Here is a 15,948-nt window from a genome sequence, read left to right as displayed (position 1 = left end):
GAGGGGAGAGTGAAATACTAGCTTGTTCTGACAGCTTTGGGAGAATGGATTGAAGATGAAGTAAAATTCAATACAAGTAGGCAAGTTAAGAGGCTATTGTTACTAAAGTCCAGGAAAGAATTGATAGTGATCATCATTTGAGTACTGACAATGGAGGAATAGTATTAAATCCATAAGATTTGATGATTTACTGGATTTAGGCTCTGTAGAGCCTGTAAGTTTGCTTCCGGTTTTCCCCAAAGGTCCTGTTGCTACTTTTTCATGTAAAGTTGAGATGCTGTTGGGGCTAAGACAAAGCCAGATGTATTCTTGAATATGCATTTTCAGTTGACTCTCTACATTGTTAGTTATGGAGTTGACCCATCCTAAAGTGGGCATATCAGACCAACGTGGATATTCCTGGGAGGTCACTATCCCTGGGCTCTGTCCAGGTGGCATAGGGGAGCATAGGGTTCTGCCCCATGATGTACAGTCCATTTCCACCATGCCTTGAGTCTGCACCTGCATATTCCTACAGCTTCTCAAGAGTCCTGTGGATGATGACAGAGGAGACAAACAATGCGGGAAACAGCTCTAAGAACCCCCATCTGGATCTATGATTGGAAATGAAAGAAAAATCTTTTATCAGCTGCAGTTCTTCTGGATTAAGCTCTTACCTACCTCTTTCGCAGCGATTGCTCAGGATTCCAAATAATTGGATTTAGGGAGAGAAGAGCCTCACCTAACATTGGCAGTTGACACTTTACACTGTTGGGTCCTTTATTTGGCAGAGAGAGTTGGTAAAGTGAATGACAAATGCTGTTTTTATAAGATAAGCCTGGAGGTTTGGAAGCTGGGGCACATTTGACCCCCTTGAAAAACTGCCCTTTATAGTAAATCAAGGGGGACAGTAGGTTAGAAAACCAAAGTAGGAATATCAGCCTGTGGACTCAAGAGGTCTCCATGAGTCAGGGATTCAGTTTCCACAAGAGGCCAGTAGCATGCTAACAATTGCTTTAGAGAAGGAGCATGTCTGATAGTTGTGTCCGGAAGGCAGAGTGCAGAACCCCCAGGGGCACCTGCAGGTGACGACTGCCTGCCTCCCTTTGTCAGAAGCTCTAATCAATAAAATCGTAAGTCACAGAGACTTGTAACCAAAAAACGGTCATTAGGGTTGTGGGGCCCCAAAGGTACTAGGATTTTTCTACATGCAACCCTTCCTGATTGGGAGAATCCCCTCTGGCACTTAGAAGGTGGGGAAGTACAACCATGTAACATATCAACTCTTAACTATACACTGGGATGTAGAGACAGCAACAGAACATTGAACTGGCCCAGAGAGTCCTGTCCTTTCGTCACATTCGGTTTTTTCCCCACTGTAAATCCTGCCCAAACCCTATTAATTGAATCTGGATGTTCCCTCCCTTCACAGGACTGGGTAGGCTGGTGATGACATGGGTGCCTATATCTAAAAGAACCTTAAAGCTTTGAGTCCCTCTCTAAAGTTCCCTGGGCAGCCTATTGGCTCTATGGCCTTCAGTCCTTCTTGGGAGGCAGGGAGACTTCAACCCCATACTTACCATTTTTTTCTGTAAAGCAGAAGAGTTTTGGGGGTAGAAGTAGAACAGGGTAGGAGATGGGAGCACGAGGGAGAGAGCACCTGTACCAGCAATCAAAGCAATCAAAGCTGGTTATAACCTTTTGGTTATTCCCTCATAGTTCAATCAAAGAAACTTCTAATAATTTTGGTCCAACTAAAACTTCATTTTGGCAGCAAGGCCATCATTACTTACATAATCCATTTTAGTTTTGGGGATTCTGAGGCTCAATAGTCACAGCCACAATGCCTTTCACCTGGAGACACAGGGCTGTTGCCCCATTGTCTTGGCATATCCCTTCCTCTGCCAGCCCAGAGGAGAGTGAACAACCACCAAGTCACCATTTGGGTGGTTGATTTCAATTCCACTTTTTACTGCTCAGTTTCTAAACATTAATCCAACTCCTGTTCATTAACGGTAGGGTGGTAGGGATCCATATTCTCATCTTCTCCCCACCTACCATCAGGACCACTCTCAGATCCCAGGGTGTCTTCCCATTTCCTAGACCTCTGCCCTTGGGGGCCTTTATCCTCTGTCTTCTAGAAAGTCATGGGTGGCTCTGTCAGCATCCCATCCTTACTGCCAAAACTGTCCAGAACCATGATGGTCTGAGATCTTACCCTAGTTGCAAGCTAGTAAGTTACCATGCCACCTTTTCATGGATGCTGGTAGAAAACAGGAGACTCCTGTGTAAGAGATGAAGGACAGTATTACTCTCAATAATAGCAGTAGCTAGAGTATCAGCATTTGAAATGTATTTTCTCCAAGGTAAGTTGGTATCTGATAACATTTACTCAAAAAGTAATGACTAACATGTCCAGACGTCTTTTGATTTGAAAAAAATCACACATGGTTTTTTAGGAATTTCAGGGACATTACATTAAGGTGAAGCACGGGAAGACCACCTTGGGTTGCAAGGTATGAGATTGCTTTGCTTTTGTTTATGTCATACAACAATTCTCTACTTAAAATTCTGGAAAATTCTAACAAAACAATATAAGCACATTTTTAATGAGGTTTTTTTTCCTTTAGATCTTGGGACAGTATATATTTAGGGGCTACCATAGGGACCTCTGGGTGGCTCAGTGGGTTAAGCATCTGCTTTCAGCTCAGGTCGTGATCCCAGGGTCCTGGGTTCAAGTACTGCATTGGACTCCTGGCTCCCACTGAGCCAGGAGTCCAATGTGGGGCTCAGTCCTAGGACCCTGAGATCATGACCTGAGCCAGAGGCAGATGCTTAATCATCTGAGGCACCCAGGCACCCCAAATAAATAAAATCTTTAAAAAAAAAAAAAAAAAAGGAGGAGCTAGCATAGTTGGAGGAAGGTTTAAACTTAGAATTTTTCATTTTTTTAAAGGGGGTTGGGCTTCATTTTATCAATCATAATTTTCTAACTCCTGTCCAGTTAGTTTCTGAAAACAAACGTAAGAAATGTTATTTCGAAATTTAACTTTACTTGCTGAAAATTGTTACGTTTAAGCTTGTTTTGACTTAAATCTTTGATATGTTCTGGTATTACATAAATATTATTTACCAAGTTGTTTTCTAAAGTACAGAAAAGTCAGCTTCATTTATTCTGTCCATTTGGATTAAAGTGTACATGAATGTACAGAGCTGGAAATGTAAAGAAATCTAGCTATGGTGGCTCCTCTTCTAAGTCACTAGTGGATAAAAGCTTAATGTTTGAGAATCAAGGGCTAAAGCATTTTGGAAATACACTTTGATAATTGGGACTTCCTATATTAAAATGTGAATATAGTTAAACCAAAGCTTTTTCTTTTTATTTATAGAGCAGTATGTTGAAGCAATAGTCAAAATATGTAGCCTGGGATTGGCAACTCTTTGAAATGGGTGTGCCAAAGTTCCATTATAGTATGTGTCATAGTGACAACTGGCCAGTGTTCTGTCTTTGGTATGTGTTACTGACCCCTTCTTAGTAGTCTATTAGCATATTAAGAGTTCATTTAAGAACTTTAGCTGATTTTCAGTGTTCTTAGCAGCTTTTAAAAATCACATATTTTATTAAAAATCAAATTTAATTTTTTTAAACCATTCTCATTTTGCCTCGTTTGGGTAGGTAGATAGCCTATGATTTTAAATAATTAAAAAATATTTAAACATTTCAAATTTTCCTAGTTGAGGTATACAGGCAAAACTTTAGTGAAGTCCTTTCCCTGCCTCTGGTCTCTCAGATCCTTTCTAGGGTCTTATTTGTGTCTCACAAGTAAGAGATGAGTGAGCAGTTTTTTTAAAAAAAGTATAGCTGGTTTACAGTGTTACAGGAAACTGTCTTCAAATCGTAAAGTAGAGCTAAACAGGTGCTGTGAGACAGTTTATCCCAGGCAGTTATAAGTCACATGATTAGCAAGTATTTTCTCTCAGTCTGTGCCTTGTCTTGTTATTTTCTTAATGGTACCTTTTGAGATGCAAGGGTTTTGAACTTTGATAGAGTCTAGTTTATCTTTTTCTTTTCTTTTAAGAGTCCTGCTTTTGGCTATGGTGAGCGCTGTGAATTGTGTAAGACTGTTGAGTCACAGACCTGTACCTCTGAAACAAATAATACATTACATGTTAAAAAAAAGAAGAACATAGCAGGAAGGGAAAAATGAAGGGGGGGGACCTGGAGGGAGGAGGAGATGAACCATGAGAGACTACGGACTCTGAGAAACAAACTGAGGGTTCTAGAGGGGAGGGGGGGGGATGGGTTAGCCTGGTGATGGGTATTAAAAAGGGCACGTATTGAATGGAGCACTGGGTGTTATACGCAAACGGTGAATCATGGAACACTACATCGAAAACTAATGATGTAATTTATGGTGATTAACATAACACAATAAAATAAAATTAAAAAAAAAAAAGAGGGCGCCTGGGTGGCTCAGTTGGTTAAGCGACTGCCTTCGGCTCAGGTCATGATCCTGGAGTCCCGGGATCGAGTCCCGCATCGGGCTCCCTGCTCAGCGGGGAGCCTGCTTCTCCCTCTGACCCTCCCCCCTCTCATGTGCTCTCTCATTCTCTCTCTCTCAAATAAATAAATAAAATCTTTAAAAAAAAAAAAAAAATCCTGCTTTTGGTGCTGTGTCCGTGAAGTCTTAGTCCAACCCAGGGCCGTGAGATTTATGCCTGTGTTTTCTTCTAAATGTTTTATATTTTATCGTTTTAGTTCTTTTGTTTGGGTCTGTGATCCATTTTTTTTTTAAAGATTTTATTTATTTATTTGAGAGAGAGAATGAGAGAGAGCACATGAGAGGGGGGAGGGTCAGAGGGAGAAGCAGACTCCCTGCCGAGCAGGGAGCCTGATGTGGGACTCGATCCCGGGACTCCAGGATCATGACCTGAGCCGAAGGCAGTCGCTTAACCAACTGAGCCACCCAGCCGCCCTGTGATCCATTTTTAATTAACTTTTTTTTTTTTAAAGATTTTATTTACTTAGAGCATGTGAGCAGTGGGAGGGGCAGAGGGAGAGAGAATCCCAAGCAGACTCCCTGCCGAGCGCAGAGCCTGTCACAGGGCTCAATCCCATTACCTCAAGATCATGACTCTAGCCGAAACCAAGAGTCGGACACTTAACTCACTGAGCCACCTAGGCACCCCTAATTAACTTTTATGTATAGCATGAGGTAAATTTCTTAAGTTGATCTTTTTGTATGTAGATAGCCAGTTTCTCAGTGCCATCTGTCGAAAAGACTGTCCTTTTACCCCTTTGAATTGCCTTGGTATCTTTGTTGATAATCAGTTGACCCTGGATATATGGGTTTATTTCTGGACTTTCTTTTCTGTTTTATTGGTCTGCATGTCTATCCTTCTGCCAGTACCACATGTCTTGATTACTGTAGCTTGTTATGCCATATTTTAATAGTGCAAATAGCATTCTTTTCTTGTAAAAGTATATGCTCATTTATTTTAAAAAATGAAACAAAAAAGTGAAAGAGGAAAGCAAAAATCACCATCTAAGTAGTCAGTGTTCTGGTGAACATCTCTCCAGATATCTCCGCACATACATGCATGTTGTATGAATGCACACACATCCTCCACAGTTATACATAAAGACACGTCAGTATTTGCCCCACGCTCATTGTTCTTGTGTACTTTTTGAGTGAATACATTTATTGTCAACTTTAAGAGAGAACTGATTATTTTTCTTTCTTCAGGCACTTCTGTAATTCTGTGAGTTTTTACTGCCATACGCTTCTGAGAAGAGCAAAGATTATTTGGGCTAAGAACTGAGTGCTTTTTTTCTTGGTTAGCATGTTAATTGGAATTATTTCTCACTTCATCTGCTGAAAGATGACTTTAAAACAAATTTTTTAATGTGTGCTCTGTGAATGGATGGCAGATTATGTGTGGAACATTGACAAAATCAATCCCTAAATCCAGTTTTAAACATTTAAAGTTTCCATAAATCTGCTCTTCAGCATTAGCTTAACTTTTTGGCAGTTGTGATCACGAGTGTGAAACCAGTAAATACTGTATGTGTGGTGATAGAGTTTTATTTGCAGTCATATGAGGACTGATCCCCGCTGCAAGTTTGTTTTTGCCACGTTAATATGCTCTGGTGCATTTCGTGGATTCAGCCTGTCTGTAATCCTGGTAGAGCTCCATCCTGTGATACTTTCAGTAATCACTGTGGAACTCTGACCAAACCCTGAAACACTTTCTCATCTTGAGTGTAGGTCAGATCCCATGGTCGGAAACTCCCTTGACATTCACATGCTTCTTGTAGTATGATTTTTATAGGATGAATACAGGGCTTAAAGTTACATTTAGAGATGTAATATGTATAGGAGACCATAGAGAATTTAAAAGATTGAAGTTTAATCTCTGACAGTGGGGAGCCATTAAAGGTTTTGAGTTTGGGGAGTGACAGTGTGACAAGTTTCAGAAAGCCACCTTTACATTGGCGTAATGGAAGTTTGGTGTTTGAAAAAGGCATGCTGAAATTCTATGGGAAACTGGATTGCTCGATGAAATTATATAAATGAGGTGTTTTTGTACAAGATTTTAAAAAGAAAACTTAAAATAAGAAATTTTCAGATGAAAAATAGACTGTTTATAGAAAGGAAAACAGCATGCTAAAGTGTTAACTGTGGCTAACTATGTGGTGGGATTATGGATTTTTCTTTCTACTTTTTGTGGAAAATTTAGTAAAGTGCTAAATATATCATGTAATAAGATGTTAAAATGGAACTCTTTTATTCTGAGTTTGGCCCTAAGTTGAGAGGTATACATTTCTAAAGAGAGTTATAAGCATACCATGCAGGCATTGCAAAATAAAGAGCCAGAAAATGGATTTGTGACCTCTAAATACCTACCCCATCTGTTGGTATAAAGAATCAGGGAGCTGGAAATTAGAATAGTTTTTGAACTGAGTTGTTGGAAATTGGAAAAGTGTTTTTAAACCAAGTTGTTAGTGTGCTAGGAGTTTCTTCTAACCTCCCCCCTCCCTTTTTGGTGTGCTCCCCCTCAAGTACAGGAGATTTCTGGTAATGATTTGAGAGCTGAATATGTAACTTGTGTAGTTTAGGGGACACAGTGGGTTGATGTCTGTCTCACTGTGCCTGAGTGAAGGAGAAGCTATCCGCTGTGACAGTGCAGCAAAGCAAGGTTACTGTGGGTGGACTGCCCATCCTCCCTGAGTTCTGAATGGGTACATGTGTCCCACAGACTGGATGAGGGCCACTAGTGAGAGGAAGCTCATAGGATCAGGGTGGTATGAGGCAGAGGGGGAGGAAGAAATGGCTGGATTCCCACAGGAGATGCATTATCTTGCATCAAGAAATTGTGGTGAGAGATCCCCAGTGCTGGAATGGGTGAGAGCGTCCAAGGAACTCCAGAAAGCATTCCTTGACAGGTCAGTTTTAAAAACTTCTTGAGCTGAGAGTGCTCCTGCCCTCTAATGACACTTAACTGCTACACCCAGGGTTCGTAAGGTGGGAAGGGAGAGCAGGTAAAGCACGGTGCTCTTGTCATGCCTAGGGCACGCGGGCTGCAGGCAGAACTGGGACATGGGGAGAAGCTGTAGTCCTGGATGACAAATTTTGACAATTATACTAAACTGGGTCTATCACTTTCTAAATTCTGACAGTTTTTATAACTTGAAAATGACCAAAGTCATAGGCTTGCCTAAATAAAAGTTCAGGGACATTAAACTGTCAACACAGAATAACTTTAAAGGACAGTGGTAGATAAAACACTGCTTTATGGTTACATCCCACAGGTTTTGCTTGTTCAGGGTAATGGTTACAATTGTTTTTCTAATAAGAAAACTATCAATGAAAACGAATTTTTACAAGAAGAATGTGCTCATTGAGGCATTTTGTTATGGATAAAATGTCATCATCTTTGGGACCAGTCAGATCTGTGCTTAAGTCAGATCAGCCCTTATTAACACTGACATGAGATAAGTAAACCAATTTCTGAGGTTCATTTTCCTCATTTACTTTTTATGGAAAGGGTAACATCATCTGTTTGGCAGTGTTATATGAAAAAAATACAGTCTATAGCAAAATGCGTGGTACACAGTAGGTATTCACAAATATTAATAACTCTCTTCCCTCCTTATAGCAAATGCTTCCTAAGGTTTTAAATATGTTCTTACTCTCCTTAATGTGTGCTTTGCTTCTTCTAAATATATTCCTTAAAAAATACCAGATGGATTAGGGGACTGAGTATGACTACAGGATACTACCCAGAATGTAAGAAATGCTGGTTTTTAGTATAGCTAAAAATTCCACTTTTGATTTGAAATGTGAAATATTCTCAGAAAGAATGAAAAGTAATTTCACTTACGTGTTTTTTTAGTGAGGAAACATATGAACTAGGGGTCTAAAGAAAAGGTAGGTCCAGGTGGAGAATCTTTTCATTACTGTTCTTGAAGCAGTTTAGAATATATAAAGCAAAAAGGAAGGCATCTTATTACAGAGAAAACCGTTTGTAAAAATCAGTATCATTTTAGTGCCCTTTTTTCCTCAAAATGTGTTTCATTGTTCTTTTTCTGGGAAGTTAAGTTATATATTAGACTAATATATTTTAAAGTGATCTTAGTATTTTGTCTTCTTTCTGAATGTTCTCTTATACTTTTTTAATGTTCATATTTTATACTTTGAAGCTTAAAATTTTAATAATATAGGTACCTCTTAAAAGTCTCAAAAAACTGATTTATGTAATCTTTAATTTCAGAGTATCTTTATTGTTTATACTTTGAACCCCAAGTTACATTTATAACATAGTTTTGCTTATTTGTAGGAATGGCTTTAAATTTGGGAGGGAGTTATAGTTAGCTTTCTGTGTGCCTCCAGAATATTCTTCATAATTCATTCAAGGGTCTTCAGTTAAAAGTTGGAGAAACTTACAAGGTAATTTGAATGGAAAGGGAATTTATTGGCATGATGGCAGGTAGCTCACAGAATTGGTGGTGGAGAGATTAGAAACTCAGGTTCAGAAAGTGAGCAGTAACCACAGGAGGGCAAGAAGCAGATTATGTTACAATAACAGTCTGGTTAGGACACTGTGACACTGGTCTTGTTGCTATCCCTGTGAACGATTCTCAAGTATCCTGGGTCTTTGGACCATTCTCACAAGATAGAAAGTCATGGGAGTAGAGGGGCATTATTTGTGGGCTGACCTTCCCTGACCTCCACACTTGCGCTCCATTGACCCTCCAGATCTTCATTTGGAGGCCTTGGCCTGGCAAATTTAACATGGCCAGAACAGTTCCTAGTTTGGAGAAGTTTTAATTTGTTGATTTGCTCTCTCTTCTTGTGTTTATGCTGTTTCGAGAATAAAACATTCAAATACACTGTTTGAGCATGTAGCACAAAATAGTATGTATGCATGTTCACACTGATTTCAGGAAATGACAGTCCGTTCTTATTACATAGAAGGCAACCTGATGCAATATATATACACAAATATGCCAAAATCTGCAAATACTGAATGTTTTCCACTTGATTATCTCTGCACAACCTCTAAAAGTTAGGAGAAACAGTTCCACTAAAGGATTACCAGCCCTTGGGGTGCCTGTGTGGCTCAGTCGGTAAAGCGTCTGCCTTCGGCTCAGGTCATGATCCCAGGGTCCTGGGATCGAGCCCCGAGTTGGGCTGCTTCTCCCTCTCCCTCTGCTGCTCCCTCTGCTTGTGCTGTGTGTGTGTGTGTGTGTGTGTGTCAAATAGATAAATAAAATCTTTTTTTAAAAAAAGGATTACCAGCTCTTTTGAGAAATAAAGTTAACCTATATGATGTGATGCTTTTGTAGTTGTGTGTTATTGATGTTTTTATCTGTTAAACCCATTTGGTAACCTGTGGCTACTAGTGGACATTTCATTCTTAGGAGAGCCTGTAAGACATGTAAGGTTGTTTCTAAAAAGAGAAGAGCGCTCCCCTCCACCCCATACCCACCCCCCTTCATTCCAGGAACTGTAGCATGTTGAACTATTTGTTTTAAAGATAGAGCTTTAACACATACATAGATAATCTTTGATCATTAAAGAGTTAAAATAGTACATGTCCTTTTTTGAAAATGTTTTCCTGTCATCTGGTTTGTAAATTCAGACTTGAGTAGTCAAAATCTGGAATTATCTAAACTTCAATAAGTAGAAATAAAATAAGAGCAGACAGATTAAGGTTCAGACATGCATGGTAGATGGAATAGTAGTTAAAAAATTGGGTGTGTGTGTGTTTGTGTTTAGTCACACTGAAAAATCTTACCCATTGTTTGTGAAGTTCTTGATATTGCCTCAGTTTTGGTTTAGCAAGGCCTTTTTCTTAAGGACTTTAGTGTTAATCTATTATGAACCCCTTGTTAATAATCAGTGCTTAAAATGTCTCTTTTAGGAGAAGAGAATATTCCCCTTTTCCAGGTTAGTGGATATGCTCATATTTATCCTAAAAAAAAGTTTACTTAATTTAAAGCTTACTGAATTTAAAAAATGTCTTTGAAAGTTGTTAGTGATGGTGGTATTTTTTTTTTATTATGTTCTGTTAATCATCATACATCGTTAGTTTTTGATGTAGTGTTCCATGATTCAGTGTTTGCGTATAACACCCAGTGCTCCATTCAATGCGTGCCCTCTTTAATACCCATCACCAGGCTAACCCATCCCTCCACCCCCCTCCCCTCTAGAAGCCTCAGTTTGTTTCTCAGAGTCCATAGTCTCTAATGGTTTGTCTCCTCCTCCCTCCAGTTCCCCCCATTCATTTTTCCCTTCCTGCTATGTTCTTTTTTTTTTTTTTTTTTTAAACATGTAATGTATTATTTGTTTCAGAGGTACAGGTCTGTGATTCAACAGTCTTACACAATTCACAGTGCTCACCATAGCACATACCCTCCCCAATGTCTATCACCCAGCCAGTCAACAAAACCAAAAGACAACTGACAGAATGGGAGAAGATACTTGCAAATGACATATCAGATAAAGGGCTAGTATCCAAAATCTATAAAGAACTTATCAAACTCAACACCCAAAGAACAAATGATCCAATCAAGAAATGGGCAGAAGACCTGAACAGACATTTTTCCAAAGAAGACATCCAGATGGCCAACAGACACATGAAAAAGTGCTCAACATCGCTTTGCATCAGGGAAATCCAAATCAAAACCTCAATGAGATACCACCTCACACCAGTCAGAATGGCTAAAATTAACAAGTCAGGAAAGGACAGATGTTGGCGGGGATGAGGAGAAAGGGGAACCCTCCTACATTGTTGGTGGGAATGCAAGCTGGTGCAGCCACTCTGGAAAACAGTATTGAGGTTCCTCAAAAAGTTGAAGATGGTGGTACTTTTTTAAACATACCAGGCAGACTCAAACATCGTTGCTTTCTCTGAGACTGTCCTCTAGGTATAGCTCAGTTATTCCCCTGTTTTCCCATTGCAGTTAATCCAAAGAACTCAAGTTCTGCAGTATTTTACCTATTGCATTGTGGTATTTATATATTTGTTTGTTTATTGAGAGAGAGCACGCATGCACATGGCGGGGAGGGGTGGGCAAAGGGAGAGAGAATCTTAAGCGGGGCTCCATCTCACCATGCATGAGATCATGACCTGGCCAAAATCAAGAGGTGGAGGTTTAACTGACTGAGCCACCCAGGTGCCCCATTGTAATAATTTTTTACATGTCTTCTTAATAGACTAGGAGCTTCTGGAGGGTAGGTCTTGTTGTACTCAGCATTTCACACTCTGCATTGCATAACACGTCTGGCTTGTTGGAGGTCTTCTGATCTTTATAGAATTGCCATAAGGAAGCAGTTCACATTTAAGATTGTGGCAGAGCATTTTAAATAGTCTTTTAAAAATCTATTACTTGATTGCTACCAAGACAGCTGTGCAGTAATATCACATATCAGATGTACAATATCTCCCCAAATATACTAGATCTCCAGAGATCAGTTATCTGCATTTGTTGCCATTATTTTGTCAGCCTGGAAAAATCATTATCTATAAAACCATGGTGGACACATTAGTGTATTTTATTTAAAGTCTGTATCACTTTAATTTTTAATAGGAAAATCGCACATTTTTTCTAAATTTTTGTCAGTTATTTGCTACCTGTATATCGATCATTCCTTATCACTCATTTTTCCCAAACAAATCCTGTTAGCAGGGTGGCCAGTCTTAATGGGGCCGTAACTCTAAACTAGTTGTATTTATGCCAGGCTGCTTACATATTTTATCATGTTGTTTGCTAAATCACTCATCCACTCATTCCACATATGCACACTGGAGACTACAGTGTTTCAAGTATTGTGCTTAGTTCAAGGGCTATAATAACAATGAACAGGCTGTGATAACTGCTTTCAGTCCTGGGAAAGAGCCAGACATTTTGATGAGTGAAATGATGTGTTATGGGGCCCATTTGAAGATAGTTAACCCATACTTGGGATATATTCTTCTTTCACACTGTCCTGTTCTCCAAATTTCTATTATAATTGTAGTCCGTAATGATAGTATAGTGTGGACAGAATTATTATGGACTTGTTACTTTTTGTATGTTCAAGTATTATTTCCATAGGATGTCATTAACCTCTTTAGGGATAAAGATTGTCTTATTACTTTGTATCATAAGCACTACTGGAGATATAAACATTTTTAATAATGCTTGTGGAATTGACAAACAGAGACTCTAATATTCTGATGTTGGGCCCTTAGAAGTACAAGGACGATAGTAACAGCACCTGTGCAGAGGGAGTAAGGTTGGCCTGATGGGATGGGTAAGACCTGGGAAAAGAGCCAGACAGTGTAATTGGTACCTCTCATTCTCTGAGTCTCTCAATCTTAGGGGGGAGTAGGTATTATCTTCCTTTCTACAGATGGAGAAATTGAAGCTTTGAGAGACTTAATATTCTTGCTTAGAGTTTAAACACCGATGGACTCTTTCTGTCAAAATACATTATGTGTGGATGCATATTTTTGCTAGGAAGGTGATTAAATATTTGTTTTGGTCATAGAACTCCCTGGAATTAGGAGAGCCGTGTATGACAACCCAGGCACAGAGCTGCTCTGAAGGTCCATAATGCTGCTCCTGCTTGACATCATGCTGCAGTATCCTGAACTGAACACTACACTGGCTTATGTTATTTGTGAACAACCCAAATTGCCTTTAAACCAGCCAGATTTTGCAAATTACTTCTCTAATTTTTAATGATACATTAAGAATTAAGAAATTTTGGGGCGCCTGGGTGGCTCAGTTGTTAAGTGTCTGCCTTCGGCTCAGGTCATGATCCCAGAGTCCTGGGATCGAGCCCCGCATCGGGCTCCCTGCTCCGCGGGAAGCCCGCTTCTCCCTCTCCCACTCCCCCTGCTTGTGTTCCCTCTCTCGCTGTGTCTCTCTCTGTCAAGTAAATAAATAAAATCTTTAAAAAAAAAAAAAAGAATTTTAAGAGTGGGATGTATTTGATTTTATTAGTGGTTCTTAGTTTTTTTGTGCATATGTTGGTTTTTCATTCTAGTATTGGAATAGGCTTTTAAAAAAAATTGCATAGTTGACTCAAGATACAACCATCTGTCTTTTGAAATTTGTGGTATGCAATTCAGACACAGAATGAGAACATGTTGGGGCACCTGGATGGCTCAGTTGGTTAAGCATCCGACTCCTCATTTCAGCTCAGGTCATGATCTCAGAGTCATGAGATCCATCCGAGACCAGTGGGGCTCCGCACTCAGCGGGGAGTATGCTTAAGATTTTCTCTCTCCCTTTCCCACACTCCCTGCTTGTGCGTGCACTGTCTATTTAAAAAAAAAAAAAAAAAAGAATGAGAATATGTTGCACTTAAAACATGTAAGAGCATTATCTCTGTCTTAGCACTTTAGGTTATTGCTACTGAACACTTGTTTACGTATTTCCCCAATAGAAAAAAAATGTCTGTGGCAAATTAAGATGTGAAAACTTAGCTTTGGGACTTGGTATTTCCCAACCTTGAACTTGTCTGTGTTTTTGTTACTATTAGGTGTAATTCAGAGGTATTCTGCAAAGTGTCACAATTGTAGAAAAGGACCTGAGTGGATGGACATTGTATTCTTTGCTTCCAAAAGACAGTTTTCCTTTTGTTTATGTAGGTTAGATATATTGATATTTGCATATATTTTTACATAGGTTGCATGTAATTAAAAGTGAGCAGTCGCCTGCTTTCTTTTTCTTTGTTGTATAACTTATATTTTGGAGTGAACATTATTTTTATGCCTTGGCCACATTGTCATAATTCTAAGTTTGGATTTGCTTCCAAAGTTTTATCCGTTGTATTCTCAATGTCTTGAAATATATCCAAGAATTCCTGTTCTCCTTAATCACTGTGCCCAGTGTGGGGCTCTGACTCACAACCCCGAAATCAAGAGTCACATGTTCCACTAACTGAGCCAGTCAGGCGCCACCCCCCAAAATTACTTTAATATGATTTTTTTTTTTTTTTGCTGGTGTTACTTCCTCTGGGACATCTTCGTCCTTTCATCCTTTTCATCATAACCACTTCATTTATGGTGCTGAAATTCACCCTCCCAGAGTTCCTCTGACTGGCATGCTTAGTTTCTCTGATGGCAGCAGTGTCACATTCGTGCAGTTAACCCTTTCTTCCGTGACTTCATTTATGTTCTCTTAGAGTTTGACGCTCAGGGTTACCACTTCCGGTTTTTTGCTGCATTTTTATCTTTGTTGGCAAATTCCCTCATTTGGTTATCCATTTTTCTAAAATGTCATGCAGGTTTGTCACCAGGAGACAAGGGGATAACACAGCAACACACTTCGCAGTCTGTGCATGACCTAACAGATGTTCAGTGAACAATCACTGATAGACTTGAAAGAAATGATGTGGTTGGTCACTAATAATGATGTAAAAGATGGGAGGAAATGATAAAACTATTAAGCATTCTGTATTTACAGTATTTTCATCTTTAATTACATTTTAAAGAGACTAGACATTTTAGAAAAAGTATACGGGTATGGTTTATATATAGTAATGATGATGATCATTGAAACAGCATTACATTTACAGAGTATTTATTGTGTGTCAGGGACTGTTTTAAGTGCTACACATACAGTAGTAATCATGGTGTAAGAAGACATAAAAGCCTGAGATTTGTATTCACGTGTTTGAGTTCTAGTGTGTCTCAGACATGGATATTCTTACATGTACTGTGCTTGATTGAGATGGAATGTCAAAATAGATAGCTATATATTCTTCTTCTTTTTTTTTTTTTTAAAGATTTTATTTATTTATTTGACAGAGAGAGACACAGCAAGAGAGGGAACACAAGCAGGGGGACTGGGAGAGGGAGAAGGAGAAGCAGGCTTCCCTTCCCGCTGAGCAGGGAGCCCGATGTGGGCTCGATCCCAGGACCCTGGGACCATGACCTGAGCCGAAGGCAGATGCTTAACGACTGAGCCACCCAGGCGCCCCAGATAGCTATATATTCTTGTAATTTTAATGTTAATAAGAGAAGTAGTGATCTTGTTCAATAAAACTGGCATTTCTGTTAATCTTCACAGTCTTTGAGGTTATTTTTGCTTTTTACAGATAAGGAAAACTGATGCTTAGATAACTTAAATAAATGGAAATCTCATATTACAAATAAAACAACTGCTCAAAGAACCTAATAATTAAATGAGTGAAAACTCAACCCAGGTTTATCTTATTTCAGAATCAGTGCTCTAAACCACTTTGCTTATATTATATTTATTTCCTTTTTATTATTAGGGAATATAAAGGTTTTTATATATGTTTACTGTTTTCTTGCTCTTATGAATTATCATGTTTCCTCTCTTGATGTGATTTTTAATACATTTACTACATTATGCAAAAATTAAACATTAAAATATTTTGGATTTCCTTTATTTTTAAATTTTATATGATTTGACTCCATCTTTCCATTTTAAATTTCTTACCA

The 15,948-nt window shown here is 39.0% G+C and overlaps 1 protein-coding gene and 1 non-coding gene across 16 annotated transcripts in view; both read left to right on the top strand.

Moving 5' to 3' along the window:
- CYRIB (CYFIP related Rac1 interactor B) overlaps positions 1–15,948 on the top strand; it is a 147,646-nt gene that overhangs the window by 71,541 nt on the left and 60,157 nt on the right. The window lies entirely within an intron of this gene.
- Positions 385–573, top strand: LOC118015471. Its single transcript, XR_004680639.1, has one exon. It is a non-coding gene; the product is annotated as a small nucleolar RNA SNORA73 family (small nucleolar RNA).

The sequence above is a fragment of the Mirounga leonina genome, unplaced genomic scaffold (genome assembly GCF_011800145.1).
Source record: "Mirounga leonina isolate KUSES-001 unplaced genomic scaffold, KU_Mleo_1.0 Mir_165, whole genome shotgun sequence".
Lineage (NCBI taxonomy): Eukaryota > Metazoa > Chordata > Mammalia > Carnivora > Phocidae > Mirounga > Mirounga leonina.
The sequence above is the reverse complement of the archived record's forward strand: the minus strand, read 5'-3'. Positions and strand labels throughout refer to the sequence as shown.